The 13,268-nt window shown below is 47.7% G+C and overlaps 1 protein-coding gene across 1 annotated transcript in view; it reads left to right on the top strand.

The window, feature by feature from the left end:
• Positions 1-11,162: 11,162 nt before the first annotated feature.
• The window catches only part of LOC119390986 (innexin shaking-B), an 83,321-nt gene continuing 81,215 nt past the window's right edge, over positions 11,163-13,268 (top strand). The window contains exon 1 of the mRNA XM_037658691.2: positions 11,163-11,366. The gene's annotated coding sequence lies outside the window, so the exon portion shown is untranslated. The remainder of the gene's footprint in view (positions 11,367-13,268) is intronic.

Raw genomic sequence — 13,268 nt, 5'->3', positions numbered from 1 at the left:
CGCCAGAGCGCGCTCCTCCTCTGCACTCGCTCTCCGTTACTCCGCCCGCACCACCCAGTGGCACCACCTGCTCGGTTGCTAGGGGCGAGGATAAGCGCGCGCGCCCGCAGCTGTTGCTATGGGAGAGGGAGTGAGAGCGGAGAGGCGCGCGGACAACGCCGGATGCCTTACATAGCCCGACTAAGAAATGCATTCGCATTTAAAAAATTACACCATTTCCCGCTAAAGGAGACCATGAGGCGATGCGAAGCCGGAGCACTTGCACGATCGCGTTCCGTTGGCGTTCGTTAGACATGCTACTGACCTCGCGTCGTGCAACGCGAAGAGGAACACTACGCGCGTCTTGTCTTCTCTCTAGCCTGGCCGTTAATTCTCACAGGGCGAGCGGGGAACGCGGTCGACAGGCGTGCGAGAGGGCGGCAGCGTAGGAGAGGAGAGAGAGGGGGAGGGGACGCGCATGTCCTGGTGCTCATCGCGGCGTTCCGCAGGAGAGAATTTCGGCATGTCTAGCCTGCGTCTCCGAGTAAGATTGGAGAGGGGAAGGGGAGAGAGGAAGAGCAGAGGGGAAACGGGAGAGGGGAAGTGGAGAGGAGGTGGGGAGAGGGGGAATGGGGAGATGGGAAGTGGAGAGGATGTGTGGGGAGAGGAGGTGTGTGGAGAGGGTATGCGCATGCGCAGTAAGGGTGGTCACGCCGCACACCACCACCACCACTTGATTGAACTCCGCTATAGACGATTTTCCCTAGCGGCGCACGGGCGCTGCCATGTTTGATCACGTGATCGTAACTGGCCTTCTCCCAGCCTTCCCCCAGCCCCAGCCAACGCATTGGGCCAGCGAAGCGTCCGTGGCCGTACAACACAAGCTGGTTGTAGCAGGGTGTAAGCAAGTCACATGCTTGCGCAGCAAAACATAGTTCTACATGTAATCGCCTCAAAGTTCAAAACGTTGAGACATTTGCGTTTGCTTGGTACGTACCACGCCACAACGATAAGCGATATGTTTAATCTACTTCGTATTTATGGTGTATGCCTTTAATTGTTGTATTAGCAACCGCCAGTAGCTGGGGTTACAAGCCAACATGGCAGCACCCATGCAGACGCGATAGCCCGCTTCGATCCCAACTCGCGCTTGCTACTCGCCCACTGTCCACACAGCAATAAATGAATGGCAAAATCGGCCATCGCTTTGTGTCAGCTCACTCTGGAGAAAAAGCGTCAGGTACGCTTTGTCTTTATTATTGCGATCAGCTGTGTTTATTTAGCCGTGCTTGCTAAGCCTTGTCTCCGACAATATGAGAATGAATCTTGGAAACACTGCAAAATACCGACGAGTACATTGCTCTCGAAGCTTCAGGACGCGAATATAAAGCAAATAAATGCCTAGGTTTTGAACTCACGGGCCACACAGCGCAGGACGACGACGTGATAAATTCGAGGCGGAAGGAAACTGCGTCCACAGATGGACGCAGTTTACTTTTCCGGCGCTGCCGTCTGCTCGCTTTTACTCGCGTGCGCGCAGACGCTATGGGAACGCCGAGCAGACGACGCGATGCGGATGCAGACATATTGAGCAGCGCTGCCAAAGGCCACGGCAAGGGGATGGCCATGGAAACGGCCAGGGTAGGGGGACGGCCACGGTGCGGTGGCGCCATCTAGTTTTGATTGAACAAACCAGCTGTGGAAAATCGTCTGTAAGATGCATCGCATCTAAAGAAAGCGAACAAGCTATACATTCATGTCGCACACCTCTTTTTTTTTTTCTCTTGAGCTGCTTGCGCCACGTGAACTCCTCTTATGTTCTCGTAATAAAGGTGATAGACGCGAAAATCTCGGAGGCTATTGGGCGAGAAGGTGGCGGGGAGTGCTTGATCCGCTTATCGCTGAGTGACCCCTCTTGCCTTGTTTCCCTTTCTCTATGGCGCACCCGCCGAAATGTTTCAGTGTGGGAGCGTCGAAGCAGCTCGACGAAGAGACTCGCCCTCTCGCGTTCGCACAGCGGTGAATATTTGTGCGCCTGCGCTGCTATAACTTTTCCACGTTACAATGAACGCACGCCCTGAAGAGGGGATCACGTTACGGGCCGATACTAGGTGCTGTTACGGGCCGATACGGGCGATACTCGTTGCAATATTTCTTTGAGAACCGGCGCGCTGCTCCTTTTGCGCTTCTACCGCAATGTGCAGGGAAGCGGCTGCTGCTCCTTGTCTCGTTGGTAGCGAGTCCAACATGAGCGACACTGGGGGTGAAACTAATTGCTTGATGTTGTTTTAGATGTGAAGCATCTTATAGCGGAGTTCAATCCGGTGGTGGTGGTGTGCGGCGTGGCCACCCTTACTGCGCATGCGCAAGCCCTCTCCACACACCTCCTCTCCCTCTCCCCTCCCTCTATCCGCTTCCCATTTCTCCTCCCCTTCCCCTTTCCCCCTCCCCCTCTCCCCCTCCCCTTCTCCACTTCCTCTCTCACCTTTCTCCCCCTCCCCCTCTCCACTTCCCCTCTCCCCTTTGCCTCTCTCCCCTCTCCACTCCCCTCTGAAACGCGGGCTCTACATGCCCAAACGCTGCTTCGCATCGCCTCATGGTCCCCTTTAGCGGGAGATGGTGTGATTTTTCAGCCTCCGTCTGATATGGTTACTGTGCCTTGGATGTCCAGGGTCACCATACGTTTCTGACTGTGTGGGAAGTTTGTGAGAATATAATATAACGCAAATGTGTTTCCTGCTATGCTCTTGACGCACGAAAAACACGGCATAGTGCCATGGAATATACTTGTGCAATATACATTCGTTTGGTATGTGAAGTATGCACCTTCTGAGAAACGGAGGACGTGCTCTGTCCTCTATGCGCGGGAACTTCATTACCACGTTGCCAGTACTAGGTCATAGGCCAAGACGGAAGAATAGGCGGACCTTTCGGGCGGCGCTGGCCCCCCAAACTGAACGTTTCGTCCCGCTATTCTTTCTTTGAAATCGTGCTGAAAAATATTCGCGGCTAAAAAAACATGACTAAATTGTTGGGCTCACTATGCGTTTAGCATTTGTTTAAGGAAGCAATGATTCTCACACCTGACTCCATGTGATCCATGTTGCAAAGTTTAGACCAGAGAGACCTGTACTTTTGGAACAACGTTATCGCATGCCCGCGTCCTTGCGCGCTGCAGAGAAGGCGAAGAGGCGAAACTATGGCGGCCGCGAAGCGAAAAAAAAAACGAAAAACAGGAGGAAACGGTAGTCCGCAAGCGCGCTCGGCCACTGGCCCGACGTACACACGACCTCTCCGGCCGAACAATAACCACGCGCTCGATGCTACACCGACCTGCTACCTCATGCCAGCCTTGGCGGCCAAGCTAGTGCCGGTGCAGTGAGCCATATGGGCCATTGTGGTCAGCAGGTTAGGTCGGCCCGTGTACTGGCCATGCTTTCACGGCCAGTTAGGTCGGCACCACACCTGTAGCCAAGCGAGGGGCGACATTGGCCAAAAAGCGATGGTCGGCCAAGTTTGCTTGGGATAAGAAGAGATAGGAAGGATGTGGGAGTGGTTAGAGCAGTTCGCGGATGAGGCCCCGATCAGCGAGAGGCCCTCAGCGCTCGGACATCGCGGACGGGACGAAGTCCCAATCGGCGAGCGGTCTTCAGCGAGAGGACATCGCGGACGAAGCGACCGTCTGTCGTGAAATCCTCCGAGCGTCTCAGAAATGAGGCAGCTCGCGAACGTACACAAGCGAGAGAAAGAGGCGAGAGACGTCTTTCGTATGGACATAAGCCAGAGCCAGAGCAAGAAGCCAGAGTCGTAATAGCAGCCAGCGCCTTTATCGTGTTTTGTAGCAGTGTTTTTACAGCGAAAGCTGTTATGAGATCATTTCACCGGCCGTTTTTGGCGCCGTAGTTGTCCGCCGCCGCCGCCGGTGTCTGTAACCAGTATCGCTCGAAATAAGAAAAAAATTCCAGGATGGAACGAGGTTCGAACCTGGGCCCTCTGCGTGGGAGCCCAGTATTCAACCTCTGAGCCATGCCGGTGCTTGAAACTGCTTTGCAAAAAGGTCCTATACAGGCTTCATGTCGGGAAGGAACCACATTAGCATATGCAATCTAGCGTGGTAGAGGAGTAAAATAAGCACCAAACGTCGCACAACGCGAATTCTATAACCAGGCGTCACACAATGCGAATTGCGCAACGAGTAGGTTGTTGAATGCTTCCAACCCATTACAAAGGGCTCTGCCATAATTCTTCATCGTCATCAGGCACAGCATCAACAAAGTGCGCATAATGCCTTACATGCGTTTAGCAGGTACTAACGCTCTCCGTAGAATGACGAGAAATGGCACAGTTAAAGCCCCTTGATCTTTAGGCACAGTGCCTGCTGCCCTACTTCTCAAAAATTACAATGATTTATAGCGTAGTGGGTTCCTCGCAAGTGCACTTGTATTGGTTGCCAAGGAAGCCCATAAGCGCATGATCCATTTCCTCGGGGTCTCAGTAAAGTTCTTCACCCCCCCCCCCCCCCGCCGTCTCTCTCCCACGTCAACGTATGTTATACAGCATGACAGGAGAGGGAAATAGCGACCGGGCGTCACCCAATGCAAATTACATAACTGGTGGGCCGTTTAAAGCTTCCAACCCATTACAAAGGGCTGAGCCTTAATTCTTCATCGTCATCAGTCGTCGCGTCAACAAAGTGCACATAATGCCTTACAGACGTGTAGCTGGTGCCTCGCTTCTCCGCAGAATGACGAATAATGGCTTAGTAGGTGCTTCTTAACTTCACAAAAATTGTGATTTATGGCGTAGTAGGTACCTTGCTAGTGTACTTGTATTAGCAGCCCCAAGAGAGCTTACAATGAGCTCTAGAAACGCCGCTCTTCCAGCTTTTGCTGTGACTGTGCTGCGGTTTCAGCGCAGGCCTGGCGTTTTTTTTTTTTTTGATGTTGTTGCGACGGTGTCTATTTGGCATTCAATGGAAAAAGTCAGCAAAAGAAACTGATAATAGCGCCTTTGTTAACACGAAAGTGTTTTATGCCGGGGTCCACCAAGACTTCAGTGACGTATTTCCGTCACGGAAATGACGCCGAAAAAATATACACGATCAGATAGCAAAGAAAAAAAGTTCCGTCAATGGGCATCGAACCCACGACCGCTCGGTCCGCAACAACAGATGCCGGGCACGCTATCCACTGCGCCACTGCCACTTTTTTTTTTCTTTATTGAACTGCGCCACTGCCACAGACTCTACGGGCTTTACAAAAGCGCCTTTTATATCTACCACTATCCCGGTCGGCGGGGTGGTGTTGCCCGCTGGGAGCGATAAAGTAATTCGTCATTACTGCGGCCAACGCGATTAGCACCTGCAACGCGTTACACGTCCCTCCCATTCGGCGTGTTTTCAATAGAAGTTCAATTTTGTGAATGAATTAACACACCGCGAGGTGGTGAGCCAAGCGTCGTTAGAGTTAGCGTCGTAAAAGCGTCGCCTCGCCCATAGTCTGCGACGCGCGCCTGCCTCACCTGGCTGTAACACCGCGTTCCCCGCTCACGCGGTCGGCCCAAGAGAAATCGCGGCCGGGCTACCGGGGTGGCACGACGCGCTTTGCGTTTCCCTCTAGTCCGGCCGTGGTGTTCAATCACATTTTAACATGCCGCGCGATAACGACCAAGTTCTGCGTCCCATATGAGACGCTCTTCTGGCTATCGCAGCTAGTTCTCTGATTACGCTTTCATCGTTAACTACTACAGCTACCACAAGGGTTTCTTTAACCATTTAGCAGGGACGTTAGTCGTCGCGATGGAGATGTACCACCAATCATCAAAATGGGCACATCCACGTTAAATGGTACTATAGCTGCCAGACATCAATATACATTGCGCCAACTCTCTTAAAGCAATGTACAGCAAACATTCAGTTACTTCTGTAAGGGCACGCTTTACTTTCGTGTAATTCCGATTCCTATGACGTGGGGATCAACCATGTTTTTTATGCATTCTTTCGTTCGCTTCTAACGTTACATTTATTCAATCAATGGCCTGCGCTCTTCTCCGTCATTTCCGCCCATACTTGTGGCGAGCGCCACTATGCGTTCATGTCATCGGCAGTGATTTTATTGCATGAGTAAAATAATACATCTATTCATATCAGTGCTTTGATCTATGCTAAAATCATCCCTAACCATCAGTCTACGCAACCCACAAATAAAAAAATCACAGCATATCCACGGAGTGAATGATGATGAGTGGGCGAAGCTGCGGAGGTTCATCGGTAAACCGTGAATCTTCCGTGAATTCTGCTTAGTACATCATCGCCGACGTGAGATAGGGCGCGTTTATACTAAAGGTTCGATGAGTTATGACGACTTGCGGCTCATTTTAATTTTACATGTACGCTGTGAATTTTCATTGTTTAGAAAACCATTGCTTTAGAAAACATCTGGCGTCTTTCGTTAAGCAGCTGGCGTCTTTTCCTTTTGCTTTAGAAACATCTGGCGTTCTTCCGTTTTGCTTTTACAAAACATCTGGCGTCTTTCGTTGGTTTATTTCATCAATCAACGGCGTTTTGAACAAAATTTTTATTGTTTAATCACGCACAGGAGAAATCTCACCAGGCACTACCTTGGAGGTAAAGAATGGCTGCTTATGGGAATGAGAGACAGAAGAAGTCGGCTTTTAGCTACCGCTGCGAATTTTTTATTGTTCAACAACGCACAGGAAAAATCTCCCACCGGCACCACCTTGGAGGTCAAAGCTTAAGACTGGTTACGGACTACGACTACGACTACGAGGGACGAACGGGTGCCGCCTTAAGGAGCTTCGCCCCTAAAAAATAGGTGCTTCAGAAGTGTTGGAAGGCCCCTTTAAAATTGCGCAATCCACCTTAATCTCTGCGGTTTGCCGTTTGCGTAAGATCTAAAATGTATGCCGCTTTTCGCGTAGCGCAAGCAATCTGTTTATTCAAAAATTCAGCAATCCCACGCCTTGCGGGAATCGGTTTCATGCGAAGCAATCAGCGGGTAGTTGTCTATGCTGCATTATTTGGCTTTGAGCCAAGCGTTACGAGGTGGATCAGCGGGTTTTTGTAAGCGTAGTAGTTGTGCTAGTGATGCAGAACTATCGATAGTATCGACAGTTTTTTTTTTGAAACTATCGATAGTGTAAACAAACTATCGATAATGTTACTATCGACAAACTATCGATGATGCAATCGGTAGTACCATCGTTAATATTACTATAACGATATTACTGCTACGCGTGTTTCTTGCTTTGTTTTGACGTATTCGGGTTTCACCCACAAAGACTGTTAGCAACATTTGACGCAGACCACGCCGTAATGTTTGAGAAGCTTCACAATTGTTTGAGATCATTCTGTTAAGATTACGCGCCGGACGCGAATAGTCAAGTTTATTCGAGAGTGTACGCGAGCACCAGCGATAACGCTGGAAGGTTTGATGATTGATGTAAAAGGACGACGCGTTCTACCGATGATCAGATTACTCAACGGCTGACGACTGCTCCCGCCGCTGCCAGTGCGCAGCATGTATCGCTTGTATTTTGAGTTTTGATTTTCTGGCCACAAGCTCGGTCAAATAAAGAGCTCCGTGTTTCCCAGTCTTGCTGCAGCATTCTTCACCGTCACAACTACGTGACTATACTATCGATAGTGGTGTGAATAATGATGCGGTTGCTGGCCGGCCATATTGCCAAAATATTTGCGATAGCCTACTACCAGCTTCGTTTAATTTATGAGGAATTTCTGGCAGAGAAATTAGTTATTTACGCAGTGAAAATGGTAGAATATATCCATCAATAAATTCGTATCCAAAAGCAACCAGTTACACCTTACAATTATTTTTGTTGCTATTTTTTTTATTTTGAAATCATAAAATGCAATATCAATTTGAAGCCGCGCAGTCCCACCACATGTAAAGGCTTCCTTTCCGCTACAGCTGAACAGTTTGACTTTATGATCATGTGTCAGCAAAGCCCTCTGGTGAAGAACACAATCATGTCAACTTTCTTGCCCTTCAGCCTGCTCCTCCGGCTCCACTATGCACCACGCGCGCGGGGAACCAAGTTTATTCTGCAGTTAGTCGGCGCTGTTGATTTTATACTATCGATAGTACCATCGAATTTTTTACTATCGATAGCGCTATCGATAGTATTTTTCACCATCGATAGTTCGACAGTGACTCAGCTATCGATAGTATCGATAGTACCATCGATAGTTCTGCATCACTAAGTTGTGCACATCGTGGCCTTACCTGGCACATCTGACGTAACATGAGCACCCGCTTTAGAGCGCAGACGCCGCTATTGTCGAAACGAAGTGCAATTGCGATGATGTGAATAGCATACGTAACTTTCGTTTGCGCATTCCTCCGGGATCTAGCAACGCTTGAATATAGCTTCCTGAATCATAGGAATGTAAATGCTGTAGCGCGAAGCATTGGAACAGAATAATGGGTTGCGCTCTCCAGCGCCTTCTAGTGGGTCGTCCTCTTTGGCTTCTCCTGAAAGGACGCCGCTCGTGCTTTGCCTTGACTCTCGCCACTGCGTATTGCTGTGCAAATAAACACCTTAACAATGTAATATTTATTATACTTCCATCAAAACGGAGCCAACACTGACACCACCATTTACTTTAACCCGGCATGACGCCTGTATCAAAGGAGTACATATGTAATGATTATTGCTTTGTTATAAAATTAGATAGCTAGCACTTCCATGGCCCGTGGTATACGGGGATGTGCCCCACGCATTGGTCGGCAAAAAATGTGGAGACTCACTTAAGAAAAATATTTTGCCCTCAGGGCTCACTCGGACTCAGACTCACCAAAATTTTCCTCAACCGGACTCACTCGGACTTAGACTCACTAAGATTTTTCTCAACTGGACTCACTCGAACTTAAGCTCACCAAAATATTACTCACCCGGACTCACTCAGACTCAGACTCACGGCTCGATCTGAGCCTGAGTAGTTAGACTCATGAGTGAGTTTGCCGACCTATGGCCATAGATCTCTTGAGGAAACGGTTTGACGACGTACGCGGCAGGATATTCACGTTATTCATGCCATGACCAGTGATATTCATCAAACTCTCTTGCCCTCCCATGCCAATTTTGTTCTATGCCAAGCTAAGGAGACGATTACGAAAGTATCCAGACATAGGTTGCTAGACAGACAGACAGACAGACAGACAGACAGACAGACAGACAGATAGATAGATAGATAGATAGATAGATAGATAGATAGATAGATAGATAGATAGATAGATAGATAGATAGATAGATAGATAGATAAGACAAGACCAGACCAGACCAGACCAGACAGACAGACAGACAGACAGACAGACAGACAGATAGATAGACAGATAGATAGATAGATAGATAGATAGATAGATAGATAGATAGATAGATAGATAGATAGATAGATAGATAGATAGATAGATAGATAGATAGATAAGACCAGACCAGACCAGACCAGACAGACAGACAGACAGACAGACAGACAGATAGATAGATAGATAGATAGATAGATAGATAGATAGATAGATAGATAGATAGATAGATAGATAGATAGATAGATAAGACAAGACCAGACCAGACCAGACAGACAGACAGACAGACAGACAGACAGATAGACAGATAGATAGATAGATAGATAGATAGATAGATAGATAGATAGATAGATAGATAGATAGATAGATAGATAGATAGATAGATAGATAGATAGATATAGATAGATAAGACCAGACAAGACCAGACCAGACCAGACCAGACAGACAGACAGACAGACAGACAGACAGATAGATAGATAGATAGATTAGAGTAGATAATAGATAGATAGAATAGATAGGATAGATAGATAGATAGATAGATAGATAAGACAAGACAGACAGACCCAGACAGACAGAGACAGACAGACAGATAGATAGAATAGATAGATAGATAGACAGGCAGCAGACAGACAGATAGATAGATAGATAGATAGATAGATAGATAGATAGATAGAGTAGATAGATAGATAGATAGATAGATAGATAGATAGATAGATAGATAAGACAAGACCAGACCAGACAGACAGACAGACAGACAGACAGATAGATAGATAGATAGATAGATAGATAGATTAGATAGATAGATAGATAGATAGATAGATAGATAGATAGATAGATAGATAGATAGATAGATTAGATAGATAGATAGATAGACCAGACCAGACCAGACCAGACCAGACAGACAGACAGACAGACAGACAGATAGATAGATAGATAGATAGATAGATAGATAGATAGATAGATAGATAGATAGATAGATAGATAGATAGATAGATAGATAGATAGATAGAAACGCTCATAGTGCCTTGGGTTCGCTAAGAAATGCTTCGTATTTAATAACATGCGTCGTTAGGCTAGTTTCTGCATGCGTTCTTGGGCAGACGGATAAATTCTAGGAGAGCGGCGCACCAAAATACAAAGACGAGGCGACAAGGACCTCTTATGTCGTTCTTGTCTTTTGGCAGGCCCATCTACCAGATTTTAATTTGTTTATAATCGTTGACAACATTCGGTAATGTTCCGATACAATCAGCGCGCTTGCGCCGAAGCCTCGTCACGTTGAAAAAGAAAAAAAAAATTATGAAGTACGCGTGGCGACACCATCAAGTACACTCGCAAGAAATCATCTGCTGAGAGACTTAGCACACGCTGTCGGTTAGCGTTGCACTGTAACATTGGGAATACCGTCAAGTTGCTTTTTATTTTATTGTGGGCACCAGTGACTGGTATGAGCAAAATAAGACAATTCTCTTAACGCTGGCCACTCTGAAAACGATTGCACCGGTGGGACGAAATGGCGTCAAGACGACTGCCGTCGGTGATATCGCGCGCTCGTACTTTGATCTGAAACGAAAACAATTAAACGTGGACCGCGCGTGTTGTTCTAACAAGTGACAGAAACGCCTGTCGTGCCTTGCGAGGAGTTCAGCTTAGAAGGCGAGTTACTTGGCCTTTGCATGCAGGTGCAACCGGCGTCAGCCGCACATGCGGGTCCTAAGGAAACGTGCTGGGAAGTCGCGCGTAACGCTGAAGCAGCTGCGGGCTGTCACGTGGCTGCCTCCGCGGGCCTTTGTGTCGTCGTGGCCTGCAAGTTACTCGCTGCCGCTGCAAGTGCCGCTTTCTCACGGGTAAGACTGCTCTAACACAAGACACGGGTCAGCGTTCTCTGCGGATCGGATGAACGAAAGGAACGTCGCCAGGAGCAGCAGAATACAATCTAATGTCAACTGCACAGCCAGTCGTGTTGTTTACATGAGTGCCGTAGACCCCGGAAGCCCTCCAAATCCTGCTGTGCAACGCTGCTTTGATCTGAAGAGCGCTACTCCGGTGAGGAACGTTTTACGCACCACGTGTCCCGTGTTCACGCGACTTTAACTGTAAGGACGACGCTGCTGCTTTGAGCGCATTGAGGGAGTTCTCATGCTTTCTTTTATGCAGCGTCTGGCTTAGCCTCGAAGGGCTGGTACCATAAACACGCCAGTCTTGAATACATGAAGTCTTCCGGAAGCAGTATGTGGACTACCGAGAAAGTTTTCAATCGTTACCGAAAGCACAACTGAAGCGACACAAATGGGACCTTAATTAATACTCTTGCTTCGAAAATTTCGGGAGCTAACTACTGCATTTGTATGCTGCACTAGCTGCCGCTAAGAGCGCATAACCATGCTTCCCATTTACACCCTTCTTTTGCCGAGAGCTGCTTTTGTATCCTCAGCGCTGTGTAATTCTATTATGTTTTAACCGCACCCAAACAGATCGTTTGCTCCTTCAGCACACAAACTGCGTGGTCCTCAACTCTAGCGCAAAATCAAGGTTACGTTTTCTTATCGTAACCAGTGACTACGTAATTACAGAACGCCATCACAGTGAAAAGATTTCTGAATTTTCACTCAAGCAACTTATGAGCGATAAAAGTTGCTATGAAAAGCGCTCGTACAGGATGTCGTCTCACTTCTTGGACAGAGTTAATCGTTGTATATTTTTTGCTCGAGAATGCGTAACAATGGATTAATTCAACATATTTTATTGTTCGAAAGCGCATACTATCTCATCATTAGCATAGACTTCCTAGTGGTGTCATTAGAATTTGATAAAACAAATTAAGACGTCTTTCTCCATATAAATGAAAATGCCTGTTTCTCGCTCTTGTTGGGACGACCACTCAACTCGGCAGTGGAGGTGAGTGGTCGCGTTACTGAGAACCGAGCATATTCACAGTGTCAAACATTAGAACTTGAAGGACGCTTCGAGAGTATACAATGCGGTAGCGTGGTCGGGCGCATCGTCTTCAACAGTGCCTGTGCGCCTAACACTGGCCGTTTCAAATTATCCTAGAATGCCTACCGGATGTACACTTGCGAGGTGCCCATAATTCTTCCTTTTGCAAATTGGTCAAGTACACACCACGCGCACGTGCCCACTTTGTAATGGCGGGCAGCTGTAAAGCATTAGTGCGATGCTACCATTCTGCCCGCGATATCGCGTGCGTTAAGCTCCACTACGTGACATTCTTATAGCGGTTGTTTACGATGCAGTTTTAAGCACTGCTTCTATCGCGGAAGGCCTGGGTTCGATTCTCTATCGGACCGAATATTTTTATTACTCGCGTATATCTCGAATTTTCCCTCACGACCAACGCCGGTTTTTCGCCGACGGCGGAATTTCTGCGAAACGAGCTCTTCGACGCCGTGGCGTTATTATGAAAATTTCACTGGACTTGACCCATATCGTGGTTTCACTACGCGGACGTCATGGTAAGACACCAATATTATTTACATTTCTTTCGTACGTTATTGTCACTGTAAACTATGGTATACGAGCTTAGCTTCGCTGAACCCTTCTTGTGCAAAGTTTGTTTTTGCCAAAATACTTGGGCAGGGCTGGGAAATATGGGCTGCCGGCTGGTAAAATTACGTGCCATAAAAATATGGCCGATAAAAATACAAGCTGGTATGAGGACGGTGCGAACCAAAAAAGAAAAAAGTTCGGCAGATCCCACGCTTTGTGGGAATCGCTTTCATGCGAAGCGGTCAACGAGTAGGTCCCTGCTGCATTTTTTGGCTTTTAGCCAAGCCTTACGAGGTGGATTGACGTGCCTTTGTAAGTGTAGTGGCTGTGTGCACATCGTGGGCTTACCAGTCACGTCGACAACACTGGCGTTTAAAGGGTAGCTTCTTGTATCACGTAACTCACGTGAGAGCACAGACGTCTGTGTTATCGAAACCAAGT

The sequence above is a fragment of the Rhipicephalus sanguineus genome, chromosome 4 (genome assembly GCF_013339695.2).
Source record: "Rhipicephalus sanguineus isolate Rsan-2018 chromosome 4, BIME_Rsan_1.4, whole genome shotgun sequence".
Classification (NCBI taxonomy): Eukaryota; Metazoa; Arthropoda; class Arachnida; order Ixodida; family Ixodidae; genus Rhipicephalus; species Rhipicephalus sanguineus.
The sequence above is the reverse complement of the archived record's forward strand: the minus strand, read 5'-3'. Positions and strand labels throughout refer to the sequence as shown.